A 14,063-nucleotide genomic window follows, 5' to 3' on the forward strand; every position below is an offset into this window, starting at 1 on the left:
AAATCAACGACATTTTTTCTAGGTCAGAAATTCAGGTACCTCTTACCTGTCATTTCTTAAGCTCTGTTATATGCCATGAGCTATATATATATCCCTCTACCTCAAAGAGAAAGACCGTTATCCTTACTAAATTGAGATTCAGAGAGGTTAAGAAATTTTCCCAAAGTCACACATCTGCTATCTGATTGATTCAAGATACAAACTCTTGACTTTCTGACTCCAAAATCCACGATGTGTCATTATACCACATGGCTTTACTTATCCCAGAGTCACTTTTCTAAGGGTTACTAAAATGATGCCTTTTTCTCCATGTATATTTCCTAAAATTAATAGTAAAGTGTTGAAGTATATAACACGGTTATCAGCACGCTTGATTTACATATTTGCCTCAGGGAATAATTAGATATCCAGGTTGCTACTGTGGTTAATTCGTACCTACCACACGCCCCAGTGCCCTGTGGAGGGAACATATGAAGAAGCCTTTCAGCTGACTGCTGAGTTGTCTAGAGTTCTCTAGATCCCGGAGTTAAAACACTGCGGGGGGACAGGGGCAGGCTCACACCAGAACTTCTGCAGGTCAGCCTGGCAGTGAATGAGGGAGGGTATTCTGTCTAATTTCAACACAGATATAGAGGCATATTGACATGGGCATATTGACTCGGCAAATGAAAAGACCTCAGAGTTTTGTTCTAAAAGAGCAGTTTACGGAAAGACCTGGGATAGAAAGAAAGCTCTTGGGTATACCGAGTGACATCCTTTGGAGGAGGGATCAAGGCCAGATCCCGGGAGGTCACAATTCATCTAGACATATATTTAGGAAGAGCAGGACCAGAACTAAGAGGGAGCTCAAAACTCCAGAATCAAAATAAATAACATTTTAATGCAATACTTTAAAAAATGAAAATTAATACAAAAAGTTCATGATAAACGAAATATCATAAGTTAAATAAAAACAGGATTAGTGTTACTGTTTTTTCCTTTTGCTTCAGGATTCACTATGGCTTTGCACAACACCAACAGAGAGTTAACGTAAATGTTCCTTGAAAAAAGGAGGGTGAATACATGGCTGTAGAAAGATGGTGATGTGGGGGATTATTTTTAAATTACAAGGGTCACTAGATGGAGGAAATAATAATTACCTTCCTGGAGTCTTTTAATTTTCAGTTGTACCTCTGTTCAAAATATCCCCAGTGAGAGCCATGGCCAAGGAAAGCAGCCTAAAAGTACCATTAAATTGTAGACCTGTTGATGTTGGGCTTGGCCCTGTGACTTACTTGGCTTGTGGAACATGGGAAGAAGTGAAAGTGTGATATACTGAGCCTAGGCCTTAAGAGACATCCCATGTTTCCACTCACTTTCCTTCTATCATTGCCATGAAAAGAACATGCCCCAGGTAGCCTGCTGGTCCCAAAAGAATGAGAGTCACATGAACCCAAGATAAGCCAAATCCATGGTCTGAAGCCATGCCCAGCCAATCACGTTGGAATCATCAGGGCTGCCTAGCCTCCCTCAGAGATGCATGGATAGAAAAGGCTTATTATTGAGGGATTTTTGTGGTTGTCTGTTACACAGCAATAGTTGACTGATAACATTGTCAATAAGCCAAAACGTTCAGTAATTTCTTAAGCCTCTGCATAGATCACTGATTATCAACCCTAAGTGTACAGAATTGCCCGGACAGCTTGTTAAAAATAACTAATACCCAGGCCTCCACCTCAGACCAGTTGTTTCAGAATCTCTAGTGGTGGTTCTTGGGCATCAGTCACTTTTAAAAGCTCAGTTGATTTTCAAATGTGCAGCCAGGGTCGATAACATTGATGAAGATTAAGATACAAAAATCTTATCACCAGCCTGAAGAAGTATATCTGTATGTTCATTTGCTATGGCTGGGCCATCCTTCTCCCATAATAGAGAGGTTTGATTGAAAGCAGGCTTGGCTGGGAGTTAAACAGTATCTAAGATGCCCATATGGTGAGGTAACTAATATGCCTGGTGAGGTGCTAGAAACAGAGGATTATACTATAATGTATGTGCTATGAAAATATTGTGTGGATAGCAAATCTAAACATATTCAACAAAAAACAGAATAGATGGAGAATGGAAGTTAATGTGTGGATTCGAACTAAGGGGGAAAAAGGAGAATTGATGAAACACAGAAATCAAGAACTAGGAGTAGAAAAGCAAAAATTGGTTAGAAGTTTGCTATGGATTCCAACAGTATTAGAATCATCTAGGAAATGTAGAATCCCAGGTCCCATCCCACATCTCCTTAATCAGAATCTGAATTTTAATGAAATACCCAGGTGATCTGTATATATATGTATATATATTCAGGTTAGAGATGCACTAGCTTAGAAGGATCCAGGAAATGAAGTGCACGTACCTCCAGATGATTTTTATATTCTTCTTACGTATGAATGTATGACCAGGTCAAGTACAATTAAAGGGGATGAGGTGTGACATGAAATGTCAGGTGTGCAGACATCCAATTAATCCAATAGCTATTCTAATTATTTAAATTTCGTACTTTAAAAAATGAGGGTTAAGACACCAGAGATTCTGAATTAATCTGAGGTAAGACCCAAGCATAGGCATTTTTTTTTAACTACCAAGATAATTCTGAGCAGCCGATGTTGAAAATCACCACTTTCTGTCCTTTAAAATTAAAATCTGAACTGCTGAAAGACTGTTTTTATCAGCTATGATTCCAGAAATAGTATTAATATATATGCTTTTATTTATTTTTTTTCTTATTTTTTAAATTAAAAAACATTTTATTGGAGTATAGCTGCTTTACAATGTTGTGTTAGTTTCAGGTATACAGCAAAGTGAATCAGTTATACATATACATAGATCCACTCTTTTTTAGATTCCTTTCCTTAATATATATGTTTTTAAAACTTAGCTGCCTCTGTATCAATCTTGGTTCAACCCTTTACAAGCTGTATGACTTTGGGCAAGTCACTTAATCTGTTTGCCTCAGTGCTCTCATCCATACAAAAGGGATAATAATGGTAAGTACTTCATAGCATCGTCATGGAGAGTAAATGACTTGTGTGTATGAAGTACTTAAGAAAAACATCTGGTATAGAGTTAGACTTGGTAAGTGTAAGCAAAAATGATGCAGATAAGGCAAATTTGGAATTAGAGGAATGAATTGAGTGTTATGGGCTGAATGTTTTGTATCCCCCCAAAATTCATATGTTGAAGCCCTAGCTCTTGATATGATGTATTTGAAAGTGGGGTCATTGGGAGGTAATTAGGTTTAGATGAGGTCATGAGGGTGGGGCCTTCATGATGGGATTAATGCCCTTATAAGCAGAAGAGGACAGAGAAATCTCTCTCTTCGAACACATACACTGAGCAAAGGCCATGTGAGCACACAATGAGAAAATGGTCATCTGCAGACCAGGAAAATAGCTCTCACTAGACACCACACCTGCCAGCACCTTGATCTTGGGCTTCTAGCCTTCAGAACTGTTAGAAATAAGTGTCTGTTGTTTAAGTCACATGGTCTATGGTATTTTGTTATAGCGGCCTACATGGACTAAGACCCTGATACAATTGTATATAGTCTGAGAGAATTATGCCAGGAAGCTCATAAATAAGGATAAATTAGTTGGCAAAAATTGAGGTCAACCATTCTGGATAGGATCTAAATAAACACTTTTTATGGCAAGAAATTTTCTCCTGAGGTCCTGTCCTATTTCCTTATGATTCATCTGATATTTTAAGGTGAACTGGATAACTGCCCCTGCTGAGGAGAAACCTAGAATCTCTGAAGAGAAGAAATATGGGATCTGGTATCAGAGGGTCTCAGGTCCTAGCCCAACTCTGCTTAAACTCCGACCTCTTTACTACTGGGCATATACCCAGACAAAACTATAATTTGAAAAGATACACCCACCCCTATGTTCACAGCAGCGCTACTTACAATAGCCAAGACATGGAAATGACCTAAATGTCCATCAACAGATGACTGGATAAAAAAGATATGGTATATACAATGGAATATTACTCAGCCATTAAGACGAATGAAATAATGCCATTTTCAGCAACATGGATGGACCTAGAGATTCTCATACTAAGCAAAGGAAGTCAGAAAGAGAAAGACAAGTACCATGTGGTATCCCCTATATGTGAAATCTAGACTGTGACACAAATGAACATATATATGAAACAGAAACAGACTCACAGAGAATAGTCTTGTGGTTGCCAAGGGGGAGAAGGGGTAGAAGAGGGAAGTACTGGGAGTTTAGGATTAGCAGATGCAAACTATTATACAAAGGATGGATAAACAACAAGGTCCTACTGTATAGCACAGGGAACTATATTCAATATCCTCTGATAAACCATAATGGAAAAGGATATGAAAAAAATATGTGTATAACGGAGTCACTTTGCTGTACAGCAGAAATTAACACAATATTGTAAATCAACTATACTTCAATAAAATTAAAAAAACAAAAACTCTGACCTCTTTGAGCCTCGATTTGTTCATCTACCAAAAGGAAATAATGACAAAGTGGTATACAGATAAAATTAAATAAACTGGTGTCTGAGAAAAACACCCTGAAACTATCCTGTGAAGGTTGTTATTATTCACGGAGAAACCTTTTCCAAAACACCTTGAGCATTAGGCTGACTCCTCCTTAGGTTCCAAAAATTTCCTAAAGAAATTGGAGATCTTGTCTCCATCCTAATGTCTCTATTCCCATACTTTCCAGGCTTCTGTTAGACATCTAGTCAGATTTTAAAATAGCAAGTTCAAAGGGGAAGTAATCATTTTCAATGAAGTCTTAAGGTAATTATCTAGTACAGTGAAAAATAAATAAGGACTTGTTTAAATAATCAATAAATCTAGACCTTGACCAGAGATGTGCATGCATTTTTCCCCAGCCACGTTCCACAAGTCTCTGATTGGCATTTATCTTTACTCAGGTACACCGCATGTAGTTGTGCAGGTCGTGCACTGCGTACACAAGAGGGTGACATCACACAGACTAAATAAAGCTCTCTCAACCTATGCAGAGCAGACCTACCCAGCTCTACATGGCAGCCTGATTTGGCCAACCACTTTCCTGTCTCACGCAGGGAGCTATTTTCTGAGAAAGGACCCATGGATAAATCATCTTTACCTTCCAAATTCCCTACTCATCAAATCTTGTTAATCCCAGCCTTCCTGTCCCCTGTAATCACCACCAGCTGATAGATGCTGAGAAAAGCTGGATTCATAGGCTTACCACCTGCATAGTAGCACCAGGCCCTGTACTTGTTTAGTGCTCTGCTGTCTCCATCTTGAAAGTCATAATAATTTTTTAAACAAGGAGCCCCATATGTTCATTTTCTACTAGGTGCTGCAAGTTATGAAGCCAGTCCTCATGCTTAGAGTAAATAAAATTCAAAAGCTCATCAAACTGTATCCAGGTTTTGGAAGGCTTATAAGCAGATTGCTACCGGGGATTTATATATATTAAGACAGTGACCTGCACATACCTCCCTAGGAAAACTACTTCAGAATCATTTGGGGAGTTTGAGAGTATGCAGATTCCTGGGCCCCATAGGCTGGAGATTCTGATACAGTAGGTGTGGGTCTTGGTTATATTCTGTTTTTTTTTTTTTTAATACCACAAGTCATTTTGATATGCAGCCAGGTCAGAATATTATTGCTTTGGGACATGCCAGGCTGGTCTTATTAAGAAGTGGAATCAGGAGGACTGAATTTGAGTTAAAGCTCATAAGCTCTCCTTTGAGTGTTCACTGAGATTAGGGCAGCTACCTACTCTGAGGCTCTATCATAGTTCCTTTTCTAGGAGCCTAAGAAAAGGATCTTAGACCTTGAACATGGGAGAAATGGTTTTTAAAAGCCAGGGGTCTTTTAATTAGATGATGTTAAAACCTAAGATTAAAAGATAAGAGATTTTTGCTTTTTTTCCCCTCCTCCTGTCACTAGATTTTTAGTGACTGGAGAGTATGTCCCAAAACACCCCTGAAGGACTGCGACCTAAGAAGAGAGAAAATGGGGAGGGAAAACGAGAAGATATGTTGGTGCATGAATGCCGCTTCTGGAAAGTTCCATGGATGGAAGGATGTTCCAGGTGTATATTTCAAGCAATAACTGAGCACAGGGTCAGACTGTGAGGTGTAATAAACTCTCCTTAGCTGAGGTTTCTAATGAGGACCCAGCCCTGGCATATTTGTCTTTCTGGAGGGTTCCCAGCACCCCAAGGTGGCAGCTGGCCCTCCTCCATGAGCTCAGCAAGAGTTCCTCCCCTGCTGCTCCCGGGGCTGAGACTCCTCACAGGAGACCAGAGCTCTGCATGGTCACAGCATATCACATGTGCTGTTTTCAAGTCTCTCTGTTGTTTGTGTGTTTCTTTGTTTGGTTTTGTTTGTTTGTGACAGGTTTCTATATGCTGTCTAGATGAATAAACTAGTAGGTAAACCACCATTATATCCTAAAGGTCTGTTTGGAGAGAATCATTGTCAGTTTCTCCCCTGCAGGGAAGAAAGAGTTCCTATATATTAGGCAACTTTTGGAAAATCTTTCTAAATAGAAAGTAAATTCATTCAATCAGGTTTATTCAAGGCTAGCTGATATCAGGAAAATTATGACAGAACATCCCTGAATCATTATAGAACATTATTTGCAAGTAGGAGTAGAGGAACAGGGACAGAAACATCTCCCTGGCCAGATTAAATCCCTTCCCATGACTACAACCGTCCACTTTAGGACAGCTGAGCTCTCAAGCCTCCTTCCCCAGAGCCCTGGAGAAATGTTTCAGACACCCTGTCTATTTTTGAGAGTTAAACTGGTAAAAGACCCGAGGAGTCTCTTCCTGGTGTGACATCCTCCCACTTCCCAGTGCATGTCATGGGTTAAATGGAGTCTGGTCCAAGGTCAGAACTAATGCTTAGTGACTCCCAAGCTCTCACTTCACAGACTTCCTATACAGAGCCGGATTCCCTTCACCTGGCAGTGCTCTGAAGAGACGCGTCTCTATCTTAAGGGAATACTCTAGCTTTTAATTTAATGGTTGCCAAGATCAGCAATCTTAGAAGTGTGGTTGTCAACTCTCCTAGGAGGCTTCTTCAAAGATCAAAAGGATCCCGAGGAACTTACTCTCCAAAGTGTTAAAAGAGGCCGTGCTAGGCTCATAAATCATAGGGAAAAAAGACATCCGAACTTCCCTCTGAGGCTATGATCTAGGCTGTGTTAACCACACTTTTTTATCCATTCAAGTAAATGTGAACAAATAAAATATTAGTAGAAGCAGATAAAATATTTACAGATTTCAGCAGAGTTTTTAATAGCACTAAGTCCGTGTAGGACTGCATAGAAAATTGGAGAAGATCAGCTCTTTGGAATACAGGAGGCTGCAGATCAGGGCTCAGAGGGAACAAGAGTGAGAAATGAGCTGAAAATAGGGGATTCACGAATGGTCTTTACTCAGAACAACAGCATTCATTGGGCTCTGTACCTTGGTCACCCACCTACCTCCACTCAAGGCTGGAGATACTGGGCCTGAAGAGAAGGAAATTCAATCTAGTTCCTACATGGTCCAAGAATAACCCACCCTCACAGCTATGTAAACTCCAGCTAGCGGTTTTCAACTTTCCACATCAACTGCAAGACAACCGCAGAACTCTTGATGATATTTGCAGAACCACATGAATGATCCTGGCAATGGTGAGAGAGGAGAGGAGGGAACAAGAAGAGGAAAGTCAGGGGTGTTAATATAGAGAATATAGAGGGAGGGAGTTGTGATAAAATTTAGGAAATGCAAAAAACAAAGCACTACACTGTTATTTAAAGTTGCAACGGGACTTCCCTGGTGGCGCAGTGGTTAAGAATCTGCCTGCCAATAGAGTCTGTCTGCAGGGGACACAGGTTCAAGCCCTGGTCTGGGAAGATCCCACATACTGCAGAGGAACTAAGCCCATGTGCCACAACTACTGAGCCCATGCGCCACAACTACTGAAGCCCACCTGATTAGAGCCTGTGCTCCACAACAATAGAAGCCAATGCAATGAGTGCACCGCAACGAAGAGTAGCCCCTGCTCGCTGCAGCTAGACAAAGCCCGCACGGGGCAACGAAGGCACAATGCAGCCAAAAAAAAAAGATTAACTTTAGCATTAAAAAAAGAAAATAAAGTTGCAACGATGACCAACAGAAGTAGAATGATAATAACATAAAGAGAACAATGAGAGGAAGGGAAGGGGGGAATCACATGGTATGAGTGAGCTAATCCTTTATCATCATGAAATAAATAAATCAATAAGTGGCACCTAATTTTTTTTATATCAAATAATTATCTGGAGTTGTGAAGTTAAACAGAAGTAAAACAAAAATGATTACAAGGGCTTTTCTTTGGGGAGTAGAACTGCTGATTAGAAAGGGGTAGAGGTGAGACCATTGCTTTTTATAAAATCTTTAGTATCATATCATTGTTTTCATGCATATGTATGAGGTGATAATGCAGGTGAACTCTGGAGGCCTTACCATCTGTGTGATTTTAGGCAACTTCACCTAATTTCTCCATGCCTCATGTCATTTATATAAAGGTTGGATTAATAATAATGTTTACCCCATATTGTTGGAAGAATTTAGTGGGATGATGTAATTAAAGCGTTTAGCACAATGACTGAACAAGAGTAACTTATCAATAAAGACTGGCTATAATCATAATTATTATCACTTATAACTTGCTTTTATCCACTTAATACATCATTAACAGCTCTACAGATTAAGATACATAGCTCTAACTCACTCCTTGGTAGCTGCATTATAGTCCACAGTATGGGCTGCCATACTCACAATCCCTTTTGGGTCTCACTTATCTGAAATTCAGGGCCAGAGAGACAGTTGTATTGTGTCTTTGGTCTCAGATGCACTTTATAAGACTTTGGAAAAGAAATAAGGGGTATTATTCAAGGAATAATGTTAACCTCTTCAATCAAGCCAACCAATGGCAAACTAGTAGAGCAATATTGTTCATGCTATTGGATCTTATAAACTCCATCATAACTTTATCAAATGAGGTTAAAGTGGGTACAATTTTTGAAGAAGCAGTTAATAGTTAATTTGGCATAAAGAAGCATGTTCTTCCACAAATGTTCCTCCTAACCAAGGCCAACAGCCTTACCACTGTGTGCCAAATGATCCAAGGGATCCAGGCAACTCCACAAAGGCCCAGCTCCAGGACTAGGCAAGGAAAAACATGAAATCCACAACTAAATAACACCAACTCCGAGTTTACCTTCATATACAGAAGGCAGCAAATAAATACAAGTAGAATCCCAGGGTTATATAGCATTTTGATTTAGAGTTGTGATCAGCAAAACTACATCTATGTCTTCAGGGACAGTTTATCATAGTAGTACTTTGCTGATGTGGTTTCAGAAAATTATGTTAAAGGAAAAATCCTGTAGAACAGATGTGTTCACAAGTCCCTGTCCACCTAGCAGTTGATCCGTTTCATGAAAACACTGTTATGGTTCAGAATTAGTGCTTTCTACTGTTACAGTGTTGTTATGTTAGAGACCCGGAGGAGTAAAGAAGGTTGAAAAGGAATGTGAGGAAATTGCCAGAACTAGGGGTCAGGGGTAGAATATGTCCAAGGCAGGCACCTCAATATGGTACAGAGGAAAGGAGATGAAAAAGATGTGTTATTGAAAAAAAGGAAGAAATAGCAAAACGAGGACATAGAGACAGAATGCCTGTTTTATTTAGATAAACAAAATCAAGTAAATAACACCACCACTGTGCTCTAATACATTCCATTTAAATATAATTGGAATGTAACAGAGCTACTTCCATTTCTCTCAAATGTACTGAAATGGGATTTTACAAGCATTCACAAGCAATTCCTTCCCCGAATCATCCTTGTACCGGGGGAGTCCTAGGACCACCTTGCTTGTTTTCAAAAGTCATGGATGAATTTCTATTTAGTTCCTCCACAACAGTTCAATTTGTAGTGGCTGTTTGGCTAGCTTTGGAATAATCAATTATGTTTTGTCTCCAAAGCATGCAAGAACAACCCCATTTGAGGATTTGCTGCAGAGAAGCGGTCTCTACAGTGCTACGGACTGATTCATGCTCCCCCTAAAATTCGTATGTTGAAGGCCTAAGGCCCAATGTGATGGTATTAAGAGGTTGGGACTTTGGAAGTAATTAGATAATGACAGTGGAGGACCCATGATGGGATTAGTGTCTCTCTCTCCATCTCCCTCCTTCTCTCTCCCTCTCATTCTCTTTCCCTCTCTTCCTCCCTACCCCCTCTCATTCTCTCTCCTCCCTCTCTCTCTCTCCCTCCCTCTTTCCCTCTCTCCCCCCTCTCCCTCTCCCTCTCTCTCATTCTCTCCCCCTCTCCCCCCATTCTCCCTTCTCTCTCTCCCTCCTCTCTCCCCCACTCTATCTCCCCCCCTCCCTCCTTCCCCCACATGAAGACACAATGAGAAGGCACCTATCTACAAGCCATCAGGAGAGCCCTAACCAGGAACCAAATCGGCTGGCACCTTGATCTTAGATTTCACAGCCTCCAGGAGTATGAGAAATCTGTCTGTTGTTTAAACCATCCAGCCTCTGGTATTTTGTTATGGTAGTCTTAGCTAAGACATACGGATGTGTAACATGTTTCTCTTTCTGTTCTGCATGTGTTTACATGTAACAGAAATCACCCAGCAAGATCCTTACCGCCAAAGAGCTACGCTTCCAATCAACACAAATTGATTCCCATCGTACACCCTATTCATCTTGAAACCACAAAGAAGGCAAATTTTATCTGATTAAAGGTAAGATAATTTTGAAGAAAGCCAGTAATTTAATTTTGGATGATAGCAGAGTGAGCTAAAAACAATAAAGGTTAACCTTGGAAAGAATAACATTGGCAGTTTTAAATGACACAAAACAGAAGGATGAAACATCAACTTATTCTTGAATGCTAACCCTAGCTACGAACAACCAAAAGTGTTGAGATTTTTATCAAATAGCATGCCTCCTTCCTTAAGAGGCCACCACACACATTTCTAACTTTATTTAGAGTTGTATTTAGTTAGAGTTGTTTAGTTAGAGTTAGAAACTTTAGTTGAGTTTCTTTTAAAACATAAAACGTTCAGACCAAAACTGGGAAAATGTTTCTCATTAAAAGGAATGTAAAACAAATATTTTCAAAAATCTATCCCCTAAGATGTTTATAAAGTGACACCAACTCTGTATTTTCACATATCTCAGAAACTGCCTGCAATAGCTCTTGTTGAAAAAAAAAAAAAGCAAATGTCTTATCTTAATTTGCTAATGCAGGCAGCAATAGAGTTCCTTTACATTTAAACCAAAATGTACAGCTTGAATTTGTCTTTTTCCATTGCCTTTATTAAAAAAGATGAATATATGTATGGTTCTTTTATAGTTTACAATGCACATACATTATTGCATTTACTCTTTCCAAAAAACCTGTTAATTTAGTATTATCATCCTTATTTTTTTTTTCAGAGAAGTAATTGGATGCTAGAGAGGGAAAGGAATTTCCCAAATGTTAATCAATGCAAAAGTGGTACAGCTAGAATTCAGCAGAACACAGCCTTTTGTAGGGTACATCTTGTTCTCCCCGCACAAATGAAGTATGGTCCTCCCCCAACAAACACCCACATATATACATAAGATGTAACTTGTTTCAGAGACCGATTACAATCGGCCACATATTTGAGAAGATTTTCACAGACTTGGGGTCTTTGATGACCAATTTCTCCTTATGGTCTATAGTCCCTGTTTTGATTACTTAGTGACTTGCAAATTAGATTGTCCCCAAGGACAGTCAGACCCACCAAGTCCCCAGTGGACCCACTTCAGCAGCATTTTTTATTGTTAATTCAAATAATACACATACAAAACCTTGAAGCCTGCCCTATCTTTAACATCAATCAACTAATCAATCAATAAAGCTTTCTTTCTTCAGTGTCATTAAACAATTTTTTTGGAAGCTTTCCTGTGATGATCAGTTTGCCTGTTAAAATTATGTTATTCAATATTTTTAAAAAAATATGTATTGACTTGAAATAAAAGACTGCTCAGCATTTTTCCATCCCTCTGACTTCAGAGGCCACCTCGAAGACAGGTTCTGAATGAGAGCACCCTGCTAAATTGTCTAGACCTGGTGAAGAACACTCAAGCACAAAAACAACATGGCAGGCTTCACTGGGCATGTGACTCTCATAAGTGAGAAACTAGCCTTGTAGTTAAGTGCACCCATGTTGGAATGAGACCATTTGGGTTTGCATCTTGACCCTACGATTTTCACTGACGCTGAGAATGGGGGCAAATTATTTAATAGTTCTCATAATAAGGTAATGAGTTAAATATGAAGTGAGTAAATAGAGGTAAGTACTTCAAAAAGCATCAGGCACATAGAAACTGCTATAGAAGTATTAGCTGTTATTATTACTATCATAGCCATGTAAAAAAATTCTCCTTCTTGAACCTTCAGGGACAAAAAAAATAATTTTTAAAGCAGTTTCATGGCAAAAACTCACTCATTTTTTTTCCTTTTTGTTTCCAAGTCGGAGCTCTGCAAACTACAGCACATAGGCCAAATCCAGCCCGCTACCTGTTTTTGTACAACCAGCAAACTAAGAATGGCTTTTACCTTTTTAAATGGTTGAAAAAATATCAAAAGAAGAAACTATTTCATGTCACATGAAAATTACATAAAATGCATGTTCAGTGTGCTTAAATAAAGTATAAATGGTACCCAGCAATGCTCATTCATTTACATAGTGTCTGTGGCTGCTTTTGGGGTACGAGGCAGAATTCAATAGTTGCAACAGAGACCCAATGACCTACAAAGCCTAAAGCACATACTATCTGGCCCTTATAGAAGAAGTTTGCCAGCCCACATTACAGGTAATTGATGTGTGCTCTATAAAATTCAGAATAATCCAGTGAACTGAGGGAGGTGCAAATAGGTCTTGAAAGAAACAATTCATATTCAGGAAAATCAAGAGATAATATTCAACTGCTCAGTATTATTCCTTCTGAGGAGTTCAAGGAAACATATAGCAAAGAAGACCATTGAAATTATAGGCTAAATTTTAATTATAAACTAAATTTTTTATATTGGGTGGGATTTGCTTATTCATTATAATCAAACATTATCTGAGGTCACATTATAGATGCCCAGTTTTTTATTCTAAAAATTACTAAAAATGTATAGGAAACTCCATTTCAATCTCCTGCACCACGAACTTTAAAGCTTTTTTCCCCCTCATTTTTAACACATTGCATATTATTCCTCCTTTTAAAAGTCAAATTTTGAATCCAAATAATTAAAAATTAACCATGAGGGCTTCCCTGGTGGCACAGTGGTTAAGAATCCTCCTGCCAATCCAGTTTCAAGCCCTGGTCCAGGAAGATCCCACATGCCGTGGAGCAACTAAGCCCGTGCGCCACAACTACTGAGCCTGCGCTCTAGAGCCCGCGAGCCACAACTACTGAACCCGCGTGCCTAGAGCCCGTGCTCCACAACAAGAAAGCCACTGCAATGAGAAGCCTGCACACCACAACGAAGAGTAGCCCCCGCTCGCTGGAACTAGAGAAAGTCCGTGCACAGCAAAAAAGACCCAACGCAGTCAAAAATAATTAAATAAATAATTAAAAAAAAAATTAACCATGAAATAAGTTTACCTAGCTTACCCACTCCCACATTTGTCTCCAGGGTTCTTCTCGTTCCCCTGAGTAGAATTTGTTTTCTTTCTTCAATGGCCATAATCCCATACTTAGTCTTCTAAGTAATTTTTTTCACTCCTTATTACTAAAATATTCACATTTAGAATTTTCCCATCATGATTTCTTCTCACCCAAACCCTTCCTAGCACTATCTTCCATGTTCCTTACCACCCAGAAAATCTTTCTTACACTTTGGTGAGGCAAAGTGGAACAATAAAATCAGAAGTTGCATTCATGTCAGTAGTTTTTACTTGCTTATTTTAAGTGTTTTCTTCTTGCATTATTCTAATGGATTTATTTTTTTTCCTAGAAAGTTTTTCTTACAAGTTTGTGCAACAACAG

Source organism: Delphinapterus leucas, chromosome 4 (assembly GCF_059928025.1).
Source record: "Delphinapterus leucas isolate spDelLeu-1000000601 "Yukka" chromosome 4, BTC_Dleu_Yukka2, whole genome shotgun sequence".
NCBI classification, from domain to species: Eukaryota; Metazoa; Chordata; class Mammalia; order Artiodactyla; family Monodontidae; genus Delphinapterus; species Delphinapterus leucas.